This window comes from Lepus europaeus, chromosome 14 (assembly GCF_033115175.1).
Source record: "Lepus europaeus isolate LE1 chromosome 14, mLepTim1.pri, whole genome shotgun sequence".
NCBI lineage: Eukaryota > Metazoa > Chordata > Mammalia > Lagomorpha > Leporidae > Lepus > Lepus europaeus.
In genome coordinates this window covers 53,860,681-53,878,180 of record NC_084840.1, presented here as the reverse complement: position 1 = coordinate 53,878,180, position 17,500 = coordinate 53,860,681, and the positions used below count along the sequence as shown (strand labels likewise).

At 45.5% G+C, this 17,500-nt stretch overlaps 1 protein-coding gene across 2 annotated transcripts in view; it reads right to left on the bottom strand.

Annotated features, from left to right (window-relative positions):
• The window catches only part of TBCE (tubulin folding cofactor E), an 85,189-nt gene extending 73,835 nt beyond the window's left edge, over positions 1 to 11,354 (bottom strand). Inside the window, exon 1 of one of the 2 annotated variants that reach the window (XM_062210646.1) lies at positions 11,269 to 11,354. The gene's annotated coding sequence lies outside the window, so the exon portion shown is untranslated. Of the gene's footprint in view, positions 1 to 4,067; positions 4,087 to 11,268 lie in introns of those variants that run through there. The other variant, XM_062210645.1, reaches the window with a different exon arrangement.
• Between the last annotated feature and the right edge of the window lie 6,146 nt (positions 11,355 to 17,500).

Sequence of the window (17,500 nt, the reverse complement as noted above, 5' to 3'; positions counted from 1 at the left end):
TTTGTGTTAGAAAAGAATATGTTTGCTTGTATAAGATAAAATAAAGCTGTTGGGGGAGAAGCACTGTGCCACAGTGGCTTAAGCAGTCCCTTGGGACACCCACATCACACATCTGAGTGGTTTCAGTCCCAGTTACTCCCCAAATACAGCTCCAGGAGGTAGCTGATGATGGCACCAGTTTTTAGGCCCCGCCTTCCATGTGGGAGAACTGGACGGAGTTCTTGACTCCTGGCTTTGGCCTGGCCCAGCCCCAACTGTTGCAGGCATTAGGGGAGTGAACCAGCAGATGGAAAATCACTTTCTGTCTCTGTCTCTCCCTTTCTGTCACTCTGCCTTTCAAATAAATAAAAAAAGAAGAAGAAGAAGAAGAAGAAGAAGAAGAAGAAGAAGAAGAAAAGCTGTTGCCAGTGGGAAGAGATGACTGGTAGAAAAAAAGGGAGCTGTTACTGTATTCCCTTTGATACTTTTGAGTATCAACTATTAAAAAAAAATATATAAAGTAGCCAGGTGGTTAAGTTGCTGCCTGAGCTGTCCATATCCTGCCTGAGCAAGCCATATGGGAGTGGCTTGTTTTAAGATCCACTACTGGGACCAGCTCTAAGGTGTAGTGGGTAAAGCAGCCGCCTGCAGTGCAACATCCCATATGGGTGCCAGTTCGAGTTCCAGCTGCTCTGCTTCTGATCCAGCTCTCTGCTATGGCCTGGGAAAGCAGCAGAAGATGGCCCAAGTCCTTGGGCCCCTGCACCTACGTGGGAGACCCAGAGAAAGCTCCTGGCTTTGGATCGGCACAGCTCCGGCTGTTGCAGCCATCTGGGGAGTGAACCAGCGGATGGAAGACCTCTCTCCCTCTGTCTCTCCTTCTCTCTGTGTAACTCTGACTTTCAAATAAATAAATAAATAAATATTTAAAAAAATAATAAAAGACCCGCTACTCTGCTTTGGATCCAGATGGCTCAAATACTTGGGTCCCTGCCACCCACGTGGGAGAGTTTGATTGAGTTCTGAGCTTCTGGCTTCAGCCTGGCCAGGCCCTGGCGATTGCAGGCATTTGGAGAAGTGAACCAGGGGATGGAAATCCTTGATCTCTGTGTGTTATCTCTCTGCTTTACAAATCAAATGAAAATAAATATTTAAAAATTAACTGGAGGGGCCGGCACTGTGGTGTAAGGGGTAAAGCCGCCGCCTGTAGCGCCAGCATCCCATATGGGTGCCAGTTCTAGTCTGCTCCACTTGGGCCCCTGTACCCACGTGGTAGACTCAGAAGAAGCTCCAGGCTCCTGGATTCAGATCCGATCAGCTCTGGCCATTACGGCCAAATGAGAAATAAACCAGTAGATGGAAGACCTCTCCCTGTCTATACTTCTCTCTGTAACTCTGTCTTTCAAATAAATAAATAAATCTTTAAAAAAAAAAAAAAAAAAGAAAAAGATTGAGGTGGGAATGTGGTACAAAAATTAAGACACAGCTTGGAGGGCCAGGTTGTAGCACAGCAGGTAAAGCCACCTCCTGTGATGCTAGTATCCCATGTTTGTGTCCTGGCTGCTCCACTTCCGAGTCAGCTCCCTGCTAATGACCTGGGAAAAGCAGCAGAAGGTGGCCCAACTGCTTGGGCCCCTGCGACCCACATGGCAGACCCAGAAGAAGTTCCTGGATCCACCCTTTGTTTTTTTAAAGACTTATTTATTTATTTATTCAAGAGTTAGAGAGAGACAGGGAGAGACAGAGAGACCTTCCATGTGCTGGTTCACTCTTCCAGTGGCTGCAATGGTCAGGGCTGAGGCAGGTGGAAGCCAGGAGCTTCATCCAGGTCTCCCATGTGGGTGGCAAGGGCTGAAGCATTTGGGCCTACTTTCACTGCTTTTCCCAGGCCATTATCAGGGAGCTGAACCAAAAGTGGAGCAGTTAGGATATGAACTGGTACCCATAAGGGATGCCCACATTGCAGGCAACAGCTTAACCTGCTACACCACAATGCCTACCCCATCACTCTGTCTTTCAAATAAATAAAATAAATCTTAAAAAAAAAAAAAAGCAGGGATGGCTGGCATTGTGGTACAGAAGATTGAGCCATTACTATGACGCTGGCAACCTACATCAGAGGTATGGCTCAAGTCCCAGCTGTTCCACTTCCAATCCACTGCCCAGCTAATGCAGCTGGAATAGCAGCAAATGCCTTGGCACTTGGATCCCCAGTACCCACATAGGAGATCTGAATGGACTTCTTGATTCTGACTTGCTCCTGGCCATCACAGTCATTTGGGGAGTGAGTCAGTGGATGGAAGATCCTTGCTTTTCTCTGTGTGTGTCACTCTGCCTTTAATTAAATAAAAGAAGTCTAAAAATAAATAAATAAATAAAGGATGCTCATGTTCCCTATCAGAGTGCCTGGGGCATTCTGCTATTCACTCTAGCTTCCAGTTAATGCAGACCCTGGGAGCAAGCAATGATGTCTGGAGTAACTGGGTTCCTGTAACACACATTGGAGACCTGAATTGATTACCCAGCTCTAGGCATCAATCTTGGTTCTGTGCAGGCTGTTTTGGGCATTTGGGAAGTGAACCAGTAAGAGTTCTCACTGTCTTATTTCTCTGTTTCTCAATTAACAGGAAAAAAAAAGGTCTATGACAAAGTTCAAAGGCTTCATCAGACTACTAAAGGAAAAGAATAAATTAAGAAAATTGAAAAAGATGAAAGGAATTCAAGGGTTAATTCGGCAGTATCAACAACATAACAAATTACTGAAACTAAACTATTTAGCACTTTGCAGAATGCTTTAATTTTTATCTGAATGGTATAATATTAGTCAAAAACTATAATAATTTGTTACTGTTATTTTTAGAGTATAAAGATTGGGACTGGCACTGTGGTGCAGCAGGTACAGTGCAAGCATCCCACATGGGCACTGGTTTGAGTCTCAGCTGCCCCACTTCTGATCCAGCTCCCTGCTTAGTGGCCTGAGAAAAGCAGCAGAGGATGGTCCAAGTTCTTGGGCCCCTGCACCTACTTGGGAGAGCCAGAGAAAGCTCCTAGCCCCTGGCTTCTGCTTCATCCAGCCCGAGCCATTGTGGCCATCTGGGGCATGAACCAGCGGACAGAAGAGCCCTCTCTCTCTGTGTATGTGTGTCTCTTCCTTTTTCTCTGTAACTCTTTCAAAATAAATAAATGAATCTAAATAAACAAAAAACGAGTATAACGGTCTGTGGTGGGTGTTGTGGTACAGTGGCTCAAGCCACAGCTTAGGTGCCGGCAATCACATATTGGAATGCCTTGGATCAAGTCCTGCCCACATCTCTGATCCAGATTCCCAATAATGTACCTAGGAGGCCCAAGTACTTGGGTTCCTGACACCCACAGGAGAGACCCAGATGGATCTCCTGGCTCCCACCTGGCCCACCTGTGACTGTTGAGGGCATTTGGGAAGTGAAACAGTGGATGGAAAGTCTCTTTCTGTCATTCTGCTTTTCAAATACATTAAAAAAAAAAAATACAGGGGCCAGTGTTGTGGTGTAGCAGGCAATTAGGCTGTGATGCCTGATATGCCAGCATCCTATATAGGCATAGGCACAAGCTGGAGTCCCAGCTGCTCCTATTCTGATACAGCTCCCTGCTAAGACCTAGGAAAGCAGCAGGGCCCATAACCCAGAGGTCCAAGTATTTGGGCACCCAGTGAGAGACCCAGAAGAGGCTACTGGCTCCTGGGCCCAGCCCTGGCCACTGCAGCCATTTGGAGGGTGAATCAGAGAATGGAAGATCTCTCTCTCTCTCTCTCTCTCCCTGTCTCCTCCCCTCTGTAACTCTGCCTTTCAAATAAATAAATAAATCTTAAAAATAAAATAAATCTTTAAAAAAACTCAAAAAAAATAGAGTAGAAGAAACAATCTGGAAAAGCTACCATGGACAAAAAACAAAAAGTTCCACCTGCACTATTAAAACGGACCTCAATTATGTTCTGCCTTTTTCAGTCCAGCATCTTTTTTTGCCAAGTACACTTTCCCTGCCTCCTGGGGCTGTCACTCCCTCATAGGGGCGGACACATGGCCCAAGACAGCCCATTGATAGCTCCTCACCTCTATCTCCTTGTTCGCAGCAACAGACCCGTGTCTGAACACCCTAACCCAACCAGAGCCGATCTTCTAGCAAATGACACGGACCCTTTATGCAATGATTAGCTCTTTCTCCCAAGACTTTAAAAACAAGGGTATCTTGGCCAAAGGCAGGGGGAACCCAAATCTGAAAATAAGAACAAAGAGTTGACTCAGCTATGCTTAAAACCTTTTATTATCTTCGTTAAGTAAATTACTATCATTCCTTTGATTATACCGCTTTGAGCCTGGTTTCTTTCTCCTGCAAATCAAAGGATCCTGAAAAACATCTAATAATTCAAGTAATATTTCTTGCTATATAACATTACATGGATATTTTGTGCCGCCACGCTTGCTGGGTAAAAATTTGTTGTTCCCAAATTTCAAGATATAAGGCACTGGATGATTTTACTTCTCTGTATTTGTATTCTCATATATAAAAAGTAGACAACAGTAGTATCCACTTCACAGGGATGTTATGACAATTGAGACACATATTAACAATTAATAGTCAATAAATGTTAGCCATTTAGACAAGGGGAAATAATCAGTAAGTTCAAAGAAATATGTTACAAATTCAAAATGGTAGTAGCTAACATGGTAATTTTTTTTTTTTTTTTTTTTGACAGGAAGAGTGGACAGTGAGAGAGACAGAGAGAAAGGTCTTCCTTTTGCCATTGGTTCACCCCCCAATGACCATTTGTGGCCGGTGCACTGCACTGATCCGAAACCAGGAGCCAGGTGCTTCTCCTGGTCTCCCATGTGGGTGCAGGGCCCAAGCACTTGGGCCATCCTCCACTGCACTTCCCGGGCCATAGCAGAGAGCTGGACTGGAAGAGGAGCCACCAGGACAGAATCCGGCGCCCCGACCAGGACTAGAACCCAGTGTGCCGGCGCCGCAGGTGGAGGATTAGCCTATTGAGCCGCGGCGCTGGCCTGACATGGTAAATTTTAACCACAATAAGCCCACTGCTCACAGTAGGTGTGGACTTGGGTATCAGTTATCACTTTTCCTATCTTCTTTGGTCATCAAGAGATCCAAAAAGCCAGGGCTGCCCTGATGGTGCAGCAGGGTTAGCCACTGCCTATGTCAGCATCTCATTTGAGCACTAGTTCAAGTCTTGGTTAATCCATGTCCGATCCAGTTCCCTGCTAATGTGCCTAGGAAGTTAGGAGAGGATGGCCTAACTGCTTGGGTGGCTGCCACCCTTATGGGAGATACAGATGGGAGTTCTAGACTCCTGGCTTCAGCCTGGTCCAGCCTTGGCTGTTGCAGCCATCTGGGGAGTGAACCAGCAGATGGAAGATCTCTTTCTCTTTTTCTCTGTCCCTCTCTTTAACTCTCCTTTCAAATAAATAAATACATAAATCTTTAAAAAAATAAATTAAGGGGCTGGCACTGTGGCACACCAGGTTAATACTCTGGCCTGAAGAGCCAGCATCCCATATGGGCGCTGGTTCGAGACCTGGCTGCTCCACTTCTGATCCAGCTCTCTGCTATGGCCTGAGAAAGCAGTGGAAGATGGTCCAAGTCCTTGGGCCCCTGTACCCTCGTGGGAGACCCGGAGGAAGCTCCTGGCTTCAGATCAGCGCACCTCCAGCCATTGTGGCCAATTGGGGAGTGAACCATTGGAAGGAAGACCTCTCTCTCTCTGTCTCTCTCTCCCTGCCTCTCCTCTCTCTGTGTAACTCTGACTTTCAAATAAAATAATAAATCTTTTTTAAAAATTAATTAATTAAAAAGGTATCTGATGCACAACAGAAAGGTTTTTAAAACATTGGAACTTCATGAATATTATAAAAAAGATTTTCCAATATAGATTCTATTACACTTTTATTTTTTAGTAACTTTCAAAATCATAAATCACTCTGATGTTCATTCTAAAGTATTGTTCACACACTGACACTATTTGTGACACCTCTCAAATAGAGAAAATCAACATCAATGAGAAATACACTTAAATGAGAGTTGGGGGCTCTGGGTAATAATCGTGGTACAGGCACTAACAAAGTGTGAGTCCTTACACACTTTAACCTTTCTGTCATGATGAAGAGCATAAGGAAGTAAAGACTCTTACAAGTAATTTAGTCTCATTGGGAGAGAACAACTAACATCAAAACATTCAGACCTAAAATTAGGAATGCAAGGCTCAAATTCAGTGACAGAGGTGGATTAAGAGTGATGAAAGGTTCCACATGGAAACCATGCGCTACTTAATGATACAAATGGGCAGCTTATAAAACACCAGGAAGAGTATTCCAAGGAGGAATTATAAGAGGGTTTCATTGATTGGTGTTTCACGGTGGAGACTAGGTGAAGAATGCAGAAACACCTATAAACATAAACCTACAAAAACCATTTGCTTTTTAATTACCAAAAAGTAATAATTAATCATTTCTAAGTGTGTAGTCAAATTGTAAACAAGCCTGTTGTTATCCTTTTTCATTCTTCTAGTGAAATACATGTAAGTTATCATTGCAATCATCTTAAAGCATACAGTTCAGTTGTATTAAGTACACTTACATTGTGGTACAACCAATCTCCAACCTCGCTCATCTGCAAAGCAGAAACCTCTACCATTTGCCCTTTCTCCCAGTCCCCACTTTGTTTCTGAGTTTGATTACTCTAGTTACCTCATATAAGAGGAATTAGACAGCAGAGGTTTATTTCATTTAGCATACCGTCCTGATATCCTTTTACACACATTGTACCTAATGCCAATGCCTGTGTAGAAACTGAACTACATACTCACAGAATTTCTTCACATAGTGAATTATCTCGTATCATTTTAAGTAGCATTCCCAAAGGGGCTGAGGGCATGTCTTCTCTCTAAAACACCAATGATCTAAATCTACACAATTTATGATAAAACTATATATAAGGGATGGGGTTGGCACTGTCGCACAGCAGGTTAAGTGTTGCCATCCCTTATGGGTGCTGGTTCAAGCCCCAACTGCTCCACTTCCAATCCAGCTCCCTGTTAATGCACGGAGGAAAGCAGTGGAGGATGGTCCAAGTGATTTGGCTCCTGCCACCCATGTGGGAGACCCAGAAGAAACTCCAGGCCCCTGGCTTCAGCGTGGTCAAGCATCAGCCATTGAGGCCACTTGGGGAATGAACCAAGAGATGGAAAATCTGTCTCTCCTTCTCTAACTCAGACTTTCAAATAAAGAATATTTAAAAAATAAATGAGAGAGGCTGGCGCTGTGGCTCACTAGGCTAATCCTCCACCTGTGGTGCCAGCACCCCGGGTTCTAGTCCCGGTTGCTCCTCTTCCAGTCCAGCTCTCTGCTGTGGCCCGGGCAGGTAGTGGAGGATGGCCCAACTGCTTGGGTCCTACACCCACATGGGGGACCAGGAGAAGCACCTGGCTCCTGGCTTTAGATCGGGGCAGCGTGCCAGCCATAGCACCCATTTGGGGGGTGAACCAACGGCAAAAGGAAGACCTTTCTCTCTCTCTCTCTCTCACTAACTCTGCCTGTCAATAAATAAATAAAAGAATAAAAGTAACTAATGAAATATTAAGTTTATGACTCTTTACACCAACAAATCTTCCAAAGTCACTCCTGCACAAATTCATTTCAGCTACTCCTTAAAATTGGAAAAGTATGTTTTCCCTTTCTGGTAGTCCCCACCTACTTTCTAAATAATATTCATTTAACCCTTAAGAATATTCATATTACCTTCTTTTAACATTTTAAAATTTTATTTATTTGAAAAAGTTACAAAGAGAGGTAGAGACAGGGAGAGAGAGAGATCTTCTACCTACTGCTTCACTCCCCAAGTGGCAACAACGGCTAGAGCTGAGTATATTTGAAGCTAAGAGCCAGGAGCTTCTTCCAGGTCTCCCACGTGTCTGCAGGGGACCAAGGACTTAGGCCATCCTCCACTGATTTCCCAGGCGCATTAGTAGGGAGCTGGATCAGAAGTGCAGTAGCCAGGACTCAAAACAGTGCCCACATGGGATGCCGGCACTGCAGCCTGGGGCTTTAACCTGCTGCGCCACAGCACTGGCCCATCATATTACTTTTAAATTGTCCAACCTGCACCTATTACCAGCAAAATGCCAAGGCAGGAAAAGTATCATAAAGCTTTTATAAACTTTGAAGTACTGGGGCCAGTGCTTTGGCATAGTAGGTTAGGCCTCTGCCTGCAGCACCGGCATCCCATGTGAGTGCCAATTCCTGTCCTGGCTGCTCCTCTTCCAAACCAGCTCCCTGCTGGTGGTCAAGGAGAGCAGTGGAGTATGGCCCAAGTGCTTGGGCTTCTGCGTCTGTGTGGGAGACCCAGAGAAGGCTCTTGGCTCCCAGCTTTGGATCGGTCCAGTTCTGGCCATTGCAGCCATTTGGGGAGCGAACCAGCAGATGGAAGACCTTTCTCTCTGTCTCCCCCTCTCTCTGCCTGTAACTCTATCTCTCAAATAAATAAATAAAATCTTAAGTGAAAAAAAAAAAAAAAACTTTGAAGTACTAAGTATACAATAGTCTATTAAAATGCATGATAAATTGACTTAAATAAACCAAAAAAGAAAAAAAAACACCAGAAAATAGTATTTCTTATTGTTGAACATTCACACCTTGTAAGAATAATTAAATTATGAGATGATCCAGGAAGTCTGTTTAAAATCAGCAGCTTAAAGGTTAAAGCACTATTTTTCTGCAGGGTTAAATTTCTGATTAGATTCAGTTAAAAATTCACAGTAAATTTACAAGTAAATGTAAGCCACTGTAAGTACATAAGAGTATAGAGTGTATCTTCCAAACAAGTAGATGAGGAAAAGTGAAAAACAAACTTCAATCCAAAAAATAAAAGGAGAAAAAAATGCAGAAAGTATAAACTGTAAGATGGCAGAAAAAGTCTAAATTCATTCACTCAACAATCATAGAATGGTAACAAAAACCAGATGGTGTTTTAAGGCTCTAGGCATATGCAGGAAATCAAAATCATTAAACAAACAAACAAAAAAAAACAACTTGCCCTCAATAAGTTTCTATTGTAGAGTAGAAAACATAACAAATGAAATAAATGAATAAATCACACAGCATGTCATTTGATGATGAGCACAAGGACAATGCATCCAATGGAAACACTTGAGGACTGCGGAAGCCTTGTCAGGGAAGGCATCACTGAGCAGGTAATATTCCAAATCATGAGAAAGAGATAAGATATCAAACAGTGTGGACATATGGAGTAAGACATTACAGGCAAAGGAACAGCAAGTGCAAATATCCTGAGGAGGTTAGAGTAGAACAAACAGGAGTAAGAGGTAAGACCAGACTTGTAAAGCAGGACCGGGTCATACAAGACCCAGGGGACCACACTGAAACTCTGGCTTTTACTCTGAGTTAAAGCGGTAGTCCTTGGAGGATATCATTGAGAGGACAAAGATGATCTGATTTATTTTCTTTAGGAGGGTCACTCTAGATGCTGTGATGTAGACTGAAAGAGGAAGCAGCAGACTAGTCAGATGGCTAATGCAACAACACAAGGACAATCCTAACTTGGACAAGTGAAGGTGGTGGGAAGAGCTGAGAGGGGCTGGCGCTGTGGCGTAGTGGGTAAAGCCGCTGCCTGTGATGCCAGCATTTCAGATGGGTGCCAGTTCAAGTCCTGGCTGCTCCACTTCCAATCCAGCTCCCTGCTAATGCACCTGGGAGAGAAGTGTACACACCAGGGAGACCCGGATGAAGCTCCTGGCTTCTGGCTTCAGCCTGGCCCAGCCCTATCCATTGCAACCATTTGGGGAGTGAACCAGTGGATGGAAGATCTCTGTCTCTCCCTCTGTGCCTTTCAAGTAAATAAATATAAAAAAAAAAAAAAAAAAAAAAAAAAAGTCTGAGTCAGACACCCACACCCCATACTGGAGGGTCAGGGTTTGAATCCTGGCCCCAGGTCTGATTCCAGCCTCCAGCTGATGTGCACCCTGGGGGGGACAACAGGTGACGCTCAAGTGGTTGGGGCCTTGTTACCTGCACGCAAGGCCTGGATTGAGTTCCCACTCCTGGGCTTCTAGGGAATGAAACAATGGAATATCGCTACCTCTGTCATTGTTTTGCTCATCCTTCCTTTTTTTTTTTTTTTTTAAGATTTTATTTATTTATTTGAGAGGTAGAGTTACAGACAGTGAGACCGGGGGGGGGGGGGGGGGGGGGAGAGGGAGTCCTTCCATCACCTGGTCCACTCCCCAAATGGCCACAAGCGCCAGAGCTGCGTCAATCCAAAGCCAGAAGCCAAGAGCTTCTTCTAGGTCTCCCACGTGGGTACAGGGGCCCAAGCACTTGGGCCATCTTCCACTGCTTTCCCAGGACATAGCAGAGAGCTGAATCAGAAGTGGAGCAGGCGGGACACGAACCGGCGACTATATGGGATGCTGGCACTGCAGGCAGAGGCTTAACCTACTGCACTGCAGTGCCGTCCCCTCTCATTCTTTCAAATAAGATTTAAAAAAAAAAAAAAAAAAAAAAACTCCAGCAATATGCTGCTTACAACAGCATAAAAAATAAAGTCAAAAGTTAAAAAGATGTCAAGTTATTCATAACCTGAGCGGCTCAACAGAGAGCCAAAGATCTCTGCATCTCTACCATCTCTACCTCCTCCGTATCTTAACAGTTTGGCATCTGTTTACCCTGTTTTCCCGACACACTGCTTCTTGCGGATAGGGATGTCACAGCCTCACATCTAAAGACAACCACATCTCAGAACAGCGCTCAGTTGGTAGGAAGCGCAGTGTACTGAACGCTACTTCTCTTTCACCCCAAATGTTAACTAATCTGGAAGGACGGGCTGCTTCTCTCCCACGATGACACCAAGTAAAGTTGTTGGTCGCCTGCACCAGTTTCTCCTCTTCCAAAGTGACATGTCAATCCTCCGTGAGAAGCTTAGCAAACAGGGGATCACGTTCCGCTGCTCCTAAACAAGGCTTTTCACCGAGCTGCCAAACCAGCCTGCCCGCCCCGGGATCAGCCCGGAGTCCCCCCTTGCCCCAGCACACCCGAACTCCCCGCCCTCCCTCCGGGACCGCAAAGAATGCGCTTAAAGCCCCGGGGAGCAGGCAACGCCCAACTCCGGCAACCTGGGGAGGTTCTAGGAAAGAAAACAAAAAGACACCAAGAGCACTGCAGGATGGCACGCTGGGCAGCCAGAAATGCTCGGCTCCCCCAGCTCCTCAAACTCCCAGAAGCTCACCTGCCCGAGGATCGTGCCGGCGGTCAGCGCGCCAGCCCCTCGCGCGCGCCTAGCCCAGTCTCTTAACTTCCGGCTCCAGTCGGAAGTGCGGTAGAAAGACTGGAAGTCCCGCCTCCGCGGAAAGTGAGCGACGGCCGCGGGCCTGCGAGCATTATTAAAGCGGGAGGCCTGGTCAACGCACCCAAGAACAAAGCCCGCCCCGGTGCCGCCCCAGTGATTGGCTTGGGGCTGAAGCTTGGGATGACAGAGCAAGCTAGTGCAGTGTCCCTGTTGCAGTTTGCTTGATATTACGAAAGCGGGTTATTTTATGAGATTCATCTGCATGCTTATTGAGAGTCTACCAAGCAGGAGACATGTGGTGGAGACAGTTTTGATGCCTCTAAAACTGACCCCCCCCCAAGGGAAAAAAAAAAAAAAAGTTGGTCTTATTAATCAGTTAATACATAAGGCAGAATTACAGTAAATGCCAAAAATAAATTTAAAAATAAAGTAAATGCAATTATTGAAAAGGTAAAACCAACTAACTACAGGGACCCGAGTCTGACCTAGCGGTTAAGACGCCTGTTGGGGCGCCTGTGTCCTGTATGAAGCTCCTGGTGCTCTGCTCCCAGTGCCAGCTTCCTGCCACTTCATCCCAGGAGGCAACAGGTGATGGCTCAATTCATATACACCCAGAGGGGAGGCCTGGGCTTGATTCCTGGCTTAGAGCTGAGTGAACCGGTGGATTGGGGGAGCATTCCTGCTCCCTTGCATTCTTGCTCTCTCGCTCTCCTCCCCCACCCTCCCTCCCATCCCAAATAAGTTTTAAAAAAATTAAAATGTCAAATGTGATTCTAGACAATGTATAAAAAAAGAAAAACTACCTTAGAGATGTGAATTTCTTTTTTTTTTAAGATTTATTTATTTATTTATTTGAAAGAGTTTCAGAGAGATAGAGAGATGGGGAGATGGAGAGATGGAGAGAGAGAGAGAGAGAGAGACTGACTTCCATCCACTAGTTCACTCCCTAAATGACCACAACAGCTGGCCAGAGCTGCACATATCCAAAGCCAGAAGCCAGGAGCTTCTTCTGGGTCTTTCATGCCGGTAAAGGGGCCTAGTCACTTGGTTCTTCTCCTACTGCTTTCCCAGGCCATAGCAGAGAGCTGGATTGGATGTGGAGCAGCCAGAACTCAAACTGGTGCCCATATGGTGTGCTGGCACTGCAGGTGGCAGCCTTACTCGCTAGGCCACAGTGCCAGCCCCGAGGTAACAGTCTTGCTGAACGTTAAAGTTTGAGCAGATTTCAACAGGTAGAAATAGATACCCATTGAGAATCCAGAACACAGACTGAGAAAGTTTGTTCCCTAAAATAACTTGAAGAAGCTTTGCTGTTGGAAATTCCAGCAGTAAGAATGGAACATCCCACCCTTGCCTGAAGGATGTGCACCATCATGTGGGTCATTTTGACACCTTCCTCATCCAAGTATAGAGTTCCAAATAAAGGGTTTTCAGATATAACAGCTCACTTTTGTTTCAACTTTAGTTTCAAGGACTCGAGACCTTGAAGCAGCTTCATAGCCCAAGCCTGAGCCTAACTCTTACTTAAACTCCAGCAAATCCCAGCAACCTCATCTCTTCGTCTTTTTTTTTAACTTGGATATCCTTAGTTCTGTTGAAACACAAGGAAGTCCAGGTAAACAGGTTGAATGCTGTATATTAACATCTATGCTGTATCCGTGTTTCTATGACAACCAGGCAGAGCCTGGTGGCTGATACATTTTCTGCCATGTAACTCCTTGGCTGACGGCCACTATTGTGTAAACCCTGGATAGACAGAGGCCAGTGCTTTTGTTATTGGCTGATGCTGAGTAAAGCATGTCCTGTCTACCATCAGATCCATGCATGTTCTTCCAGTTTCTAGGCTCTAAGCGCTTCCACGTCCAAGGTGGCTGAGCACAGATCCAACATCTCTGGTGTGTGACTGCCCTTGTTTCAGCAAGTTAATAAACCCAACTCTGTTGGACTACAAATGGTCTTTATCAAATGGCCTTTATCATGGCCTAACTGTCTCCTGCATTCATGAAGGTTAGAAAGCAGCTTCAGCCTCAGTTTAGACAAAACCTGATGCAGAACAAAGGTTGATTGTTTACTGAGGCTCATCTGTGCCCTGAAAAGATCTCTGGGCTTTTTAACATGAAAGTTCTTAAACTATCTTTTTGTAGAGAAGAACCAGTTTTGTTTATATTTATTTATTTATTTATTTATTTTTATTTATTTTTTTTTTTTGACAGGCAGAGTGGATAGTGAGAGAGAGAGACAGTGAGAAAGGTCTTCCTTTTTGCTGTTGGTTCACCCTCCAATGGCCGCTGCGGCCGGCGCATCTCGCTGATCCAAAGTCAGGAGCCAAGTGCTTCTCCTGGTCTCCCGTGTGGGTGCAGGGCCCAAGCACTTGGGCCATCCTCCACTGCCTTCCCGGGCCATAGCAGAAAGCTGGCCTGGAAGAGGGGCAACCGGGATAGATTCTGGCGCCCCAACCGGGACTAGAACCTGGTGTGCCGGCGCCACAAGGTGGAGGATTAGCCTGTTAAGCCACGGCGCCAGCCTTTATTTATTTATTTTAAAGATTTAGAGGCAGAGAAGGAGAGACAGAAACAGAGACAGAGAGATCTTCCATTTGCTAGTTCACTCCCCGAATGTCTACAATAGCCAGGGCTGAGCCAGGCTGAAGCCAGGAGCCAGGAGCTTAATCTGGGTCTCCTATATGGGTGCAGAGACCCAAGCACTTGGACCATCTTCTGCTGCTCTCCCAGGTGCATTAGCAGGGACCTGGATCATAAGTGGAGCAGATGGGACACAAAATGGCACCCATATGGGATGCCCAGTGTCTTAACCTACCACACCACAATGCTGGCCCAAGAAAAAGTGGGTTTTTTGTTGTTGTTTTTTTTTTTTTTTACAGGCAGAGTGGATACTGAGAGAGAGAGAGACAGAGAGAAAGGTCTTCCTTTTTGCCGTTGGTTCACCCTCCAATGGCCGCTGCGGCCAGTGTATCGCGCTGATCCGAAGCCAGGAGCCAGGTGCTTCTCCTGGTCTCCCATGCGGGTGCAGGGCCCAAGTACTTGGGCCATCCTCCACTGCCTTCCTGGGCCACAGCAGAGAGCTGGCCTGGAAGAGGGGCAACTGGGACAGGATCGGTGCCCCGACCGGGACTAGAACCCGGTGTGCCGGCGCCACAAGGAGGAGGATTAGCCTGTTAAGCCACGGCGCCGGCCGAAAAAGTAGTTTTTGAAAATCACTTGCATTCACTAAATTCAGACCAGCCCCACAACAGATATATAAAACACAAATCATCCTTTTCTTTGTAAAATACTTCTTTCTCTCCATTAAATTATGGCAATACTTGCCTAGTTTCACTTAAACTGAAAGGATGCCTCTTTCCTGTCAGTCTTTGCACATTGATCCAGTGCACTGCCACCTCAATCGAGTTACTGTCTTACTTTCTCTGCTAAACTTCTCCCATAAAAGAAATCTATACACTCTGCCTCTCATTTCTCACTTCTCACTTTAATCCTTTTCAGCCAAGCCTTCGGGCTTTTCTCCCCACTCCAGTCCTTCCAAAATTACTTTCTCAGAAGTCATCAGTTGGGGCCGGCGCAGTGGCATAGTGGGTAAAGCCGCCGCCTATAGTGCCAGCATCCCACATGGGCACCAGTTCGAGTTCTGGCTGCTCCACTTCCAATCCAGCTCTCTGCTATGGCTTGGGAAAGCAGTAGAGGATGGTCCAAGCCCTTGGGCCCCTGCACCCACATGGGAAGATCTGGAAGAAGTTTCTGGTTCCTGGCTTCAAATCAGTGCAGCTCCGGCCACTGTGACCAATTTGGGAGTGAACCAAAGGATGGAAGACCTCTCTCTCTCTGCCTCGCCTTCTCTCTCTGTGTAACTCTTTCAAATAAATAAATAAATATAAAAAAAAAAATGCGGGGGCACATCTGCCCGTGGACTTGCCCTGGCACTAATGTTCCTGCTTCCTTTAAAAAAAAAGTCATCAGTTACTTCAAATCACTGGATTTCTCTCCCTGCGTTCCAGATTTCTTTATAACACAGGCTTACAGAATTCCTTATTTTCCTTTGTTATAAAAAAAAGAAAACGCTGTAGGAAAAAAAGCTCAAACTTGAAAGTATTTTCATTGCAGTCCATCCTGTGTCTCATGACTCATGCCTTAGAAATTATTTAGTAAGTGCAGCTTTACAGTAAACATTCTTTTTAAGCCTTGGCTATCTAGCAGTGAAACTGAAATGCAGTCCTGGAGAAACATATGTTCAAATGGTGTGAGACATAAATAAATAATTTCAGGTTGTGCAAAGTGCAATAAAATAAGTAGATGGGAGAGGACAACTTAAAGTAGGAGAGTCGAGGGAGGTGAACTTTAAAGGTGTATTTGACCTGAGAGCTACAAAAGGATCCAGTAATGGAGGAAAAACTGCAGGAAACGCGTTGCAGCCCTAGAGAATGGCAAATGTGAAAGTCCTGAGCAGGCAAGTACTGACTTGTAGTTTTTCAAGATCTTTCTAGCGCCACAGGTTAAAGGCAGCGGAGAGGGAAGTGGGTGAGCAGAGAGGTCACTTCAGAGCAATCACAGCAGACCTACTTGTGGCGCAGCAGGGTAAGCGTCTGCTTGCAACGCTGCACGCCATACAGGAGTGCCAATTCGAGTCTTGACTGCTCCGCTCCTGAACCAGTTTCCTGCTAATGTGTCTGGAAAAACAGTGGAAAATTGTCCTAGTACTTGGGCCCCTGTCATTCCTATGGGAGATCTGGTTGGAGTTCCATGCTCCTGGCTTTGTCCTGGCTCAGCCCTGGCCTTTGTGGCCATTTAAGGAGTGAACCAGCAGATGGAAGATCTCTTTCTCTTTCTGTCTCTTACTCTTTCTCTGGCACTCTGCCTTTCAAATAGGTAAGTTTTTTTTTTTTTTTTTTAAGATCTATTGTAGCCATTTCTTTCTTTCTTTTTTTTTTTTTTTTTTTTTTTTTTTTTGACAGGCAGAGTTAGGGAGAGAGACAGAGAGAAAGGTCTTCCTTCTGTTGGTTCACCCCCAAAATGGCCACTACGGCCAGCGCACTGTGCTGATACAAAGCCAGGAGCCAGGTGCTTTCTTCTGGTCTCCCATGCGGATGCAAGGCCCAAGGACCTGGGCCATCCTCCACTGCCTTCCCAGGCCACAGCAGAGAGCTGGACTGGAAGAGGAGCAACCGGGACAGAATCCGGTGCCCCAACCGAGACTAGAACCCGGGGTGCCGGCGCCACAGGCAGAGGATTAGCCAAGTGAGCCACAGCGCTGGCCCTATTGTAGCCATTTCATCTAGAGCACACACAAACACACACACAAAGGTGGTTGAAATCAGAGAGATAGGAGTAAAACAGGAAGACTGGGGTTGCAACTTAGAGGTCAAGTAAGATAAGAGACAATGGTTAGTTTGGATTTTGCAAGATAAATGTCAGTGTTCCTGACAAGGACAGTGTTGACAGATGGTGGACTCAAAGCCAGACTGGAAGGAGTTAAAGTGGAAAGGAAATTGAAAGGACATAAGCCAGATGACCTTTCTAAAAAGTGACCTCTGTACCAAATGCAGCATTTTGCAGTCAGTATCATGTTGGATGTCTCTGCTGCATTTATACTTTAACAGTTCACTACTTGAAGCTAGACGTTCAGTGGTTCCTTTTTCTTCTTTCTGGAGTGTGTGGGGTGTGTAGGGAATGTTACAAACCACTTTGGAAAGCTGATCAATAGCACCCGCATGCAAATTTTTTTGCACATGATTTCAGTGAGTTCATCAGTCCTTCCAAGTCCATCAAGAAGCCCTGAATGAGTCCATGGGTCCCAGGTCAAGAATACTGTATCCTTTCTTAGCTGGTCTCTTCTTACCCCCTGGCTTCCTCATTCCCTTACGTTCTCTCTCCTGGCATCAGTTCAGTCTTCTGCTCTTCTTGTTCACCCTCTCAGGGGCCCATCCACTTTCTTGATTTTTGTTATTGGAGCAACGACACCAATTTTAGTCAAGAACATGTTGGAGTTGTAGAGTAACTTGAAAGAAGATCAAGACCAGTTAAGCTCACTGAATTTTGGGAAATTTACTTTTTAAAATTTACTTATTTTGAAAGAGAGAGAGAGAGAAATTGAACATCTACTGCTTCACAACCCCAAATGTCTGCAACAGCTGGGGCTGGCCAGATTGAAACCAGAAAACTAG